Below are 3331 nucleotides of genomic sequence, written 5' to 3'. Positions count from 1 at the left end.
TATAAAGACTAAGAATGGACGTTTTATAAACTAAACGTGTACGTAAAGTCTCGTCCATACAAACCAAAAACGACACATAACTAGTATTACCTACCATTTCCCACTAACTTAACGTAACGTATTTTAAATATAACATTTTACTTTATCTCTGTGCGAGTATTAAAACAATTATTAAAAAAATATACATATATGTTTCTTCAGTAACTATGTTACACTTCTGGGAATTGTAAAACATCAAATGATAAAATAACTGCCTCATTGAAATTTAACACACCTGACACCACTGAAAAAGTATCGAACATTTTCCGATGAAGTCAATAGATTGAATTAAAAAAAAATATTATTTAATGAAAAAAGTATCGATTTCATTTAATGGTATGTTTACTGATGCCATGTTACTTTATCAGCAGCCGTTTACCTTGGATGTTTTTCTTTGACAAAATAAAATTATCTAGATTTTTTAATACACCTCGTGTACCTGTAAATACGTAGTTCACTGTAGTCTGTATAGGTTAACGATCTCAGTATTTTAGGGCACGGTTTGTATCATTTTCATTGTTGGTAACTAGTAGAGTTGATAACATATTTCGGAATGATGACGCTCCACGGTCGAGTTGGTCGAGAACATTTCAACGTACGTTATCGACTTTGTCAGCAACTCAACAATAAGTTGGTTCAACTTTGTTACTCAACAAAAGCTTGAATACGGAGCTTTATGCAACTTATGCTACTGTTTGGTAAACTGATAAATTGAAATGATGTAGAGCTCGCGGGTTCAGGCTTGGTATCGGGGCAAAGTTACCAATGTGTTTATTCCTTCATAATAATATCCAATCCTACTACTCAACTGTTTTTGTGTGAAACGAACAATATAAATATGTATATACATATTACTGGTATGATTAATGATAGTAGATATCGAATGCAGTAGAATTTTACATGGAATGCACGATGAAAAATAATTATTTTCTCGATGTGGTCAGTGATGTTTGATGTTTTCTTAACATTGTGGACGCTGGTTAAGGGGGGTTAGGCGGTCAGCGAAAATTCAGCTATTCGGGCCTGAGGTAAGCGGTGAGGGGGTCCGCGTTTAGTATGGAATCAACGTGCTCGAAACTGAAAATCGTAAGCGCCATTCATATTTTTATCAAAAAGTGAATGAAAATATTTAGTATTTTCTAAATCTAAAACAGTCACGAAATCGAGAAGGTAAATACCTATGTATTTGTGATTTTATACGAATTATTATCGTAAAATACAGTTGTAATGAGAATTTATATGATATTTTAGAGGTAACTTCAGGATTTTTTTTTATCGAGCAAAATTTTTCCAATCGTGTTTTGGAAACAGTCATCCCATCACACATACATTCTGTAATACATATTAGAAATTTCAGTGCGAAAAAACTTCAATATTTTCAATTATAGCTCATAGAAAACAGTCCATTTTTTCGTTTTCACCTACTAAGGGCCCTTAATATGTATATCACAAAATATCAAGGTGTACGACAAATACCGGTCAGAAAAGCCAAGCCTCCCGCACAGTGGAATATTTGTAGCCGAGTGGCCATACAAAAATAATAACTTTGTTCAAAAAGTAATTGCAAGAGAATTTCGTTATAAGCTTCGTCTTAGAATGCCAAATATTTTGAAAAGCATGTATTACAGATGTTTACTGTATTACGAAAGTAAATTATTAAACATTAGTTTAAATATGTTTCTAGACAGTGTAAGATTATAGGTATTTATAACTTCACATTGATATCAATGAAGTTTGGTTGTTATAAAAATAAAAGTTAGGTAGGAATCGTTTAAAGAATGGTAAATTGGTTTAAACTGAATAAAGTAATTGGTTGATAAAATTAATTAATAAAAAATTGACGCACTTGCACCATACGTTTAATTTACAGTATTTACCTGCTTTCATAATGTTAAACTACGCGAAAGTAAAGTTTTTAGTTGTTAATCATTTTGTTAATTAATTATAAATCGTACAAAATTTTGATAATGTCGTTCAAGTATAATTGGGAATATAAATGACGGTTTAAAGACAAGGAAATGAGAAAAATATTGGGGACCATGTTCTTTTCCTCGTCCAACTTTATCACTTACAAAAAGCAACCCGATTTTCAGAGATCTTACATGTGTCAACGGGCCTAAAGAAGTTTCTTCTCAAACAGAAAATTTAAGAAAGATATGTCTCGATTTAAAGTTAACACGCACACTGTGCATGATAAACAATATTATGCAAATTGGCTACGTCGTAGAAACTAGTATTGATAAACAAGCCGGGACAGAAGCGGGGAGGCGTAGCGTCACTATTCATGACCTATAATGGATGTATGTACATTCAAAATAAATGAATCCACACCATCAATGAAGCAAGGAAGAATCGTGTACTAAGGAATTGTCGAGTTAATTGAGTGTAGTTGCTAAGAAATCTAAATAAAAAATAGACATAAGTATAATTAAGTAGAGGTTTTGTTTGTATAGAGTTTAGGTAGAGAGTAGTGGTCTGAGTTCGGTAGTGAATAATTCTCTATAGAGATATATGCTATGGGTGTATAAATAAATAGCTTGCGATAGTTTAAGGAAGGTAACCTAATGCCAAACCTTAAGGGTATAAAATATTTTAGAATGATTTTAATTTAATTTTAGATATTATATTTTTCAGATAAAAAATTTATCATAATTAAGTTCATACTTTATTATTTTTTCAGGGTTGTTTTATTTATGTGATTTATATATTATTTATTTATCTATACTTAGAATAAAATAAAATACCTCATTTCTTCATGAATAGTTTTCTTCGGACGGAATAAAAATTACGGAGCGTCGACGTCTCTACCCCATGTATTCAGCTCTTGAGTCCGGGTTTATAAATAACCTTACTAATATATTATATGAATTAATAAAATTTAAATGTTACTCCAAGAAATATTTAAAATATTGCGCAACATTTTGTAATACCGATTTTGAAATTAACGATTTTTTTTATGAAAGTAAGTACCTACCTACCTACTATCACAGCTAAAATTAAACAATTAAAAATATAATTTTTAGTGTTTATTAATTGCAGAGTGCAGACGCTATAAATATTATTATAAGCTAATGTAGAGCAACGCTTGCAATGGCTGATGTCCTTATTTCATTACAATATTCACGTGGGTACTTGTTTTTATATCTGTTATCCGAAGAAATATCTATTTTAAAAGTAAATTTCGGGTTAATATACCAATTAACATTGTTGTGTGTCTATTATTCGTACTATAATAATACGAAACTGTTAGGTAATTACATATTAAATATAAGAATCAAAATAAAACTCAATG

The sequence above is a fragment of the Colias philodice genome, chromosome 13, assembly GCF_061535455.1.
Source record: "Colias philodice isolate Cphi_HAF_F1 chromosome 13, ilColPhil1 Martin Lab GWU primary, whole genome shotgun sequence".
Lineage (NCBI taxonomy): Eukaryota > Metazoa > Arthropoda > Insecta > Lepidoptera > Pieridae > Colias > Colias philodice.
Note: the sequence above shows the minus strand (reverse complement) of the source record.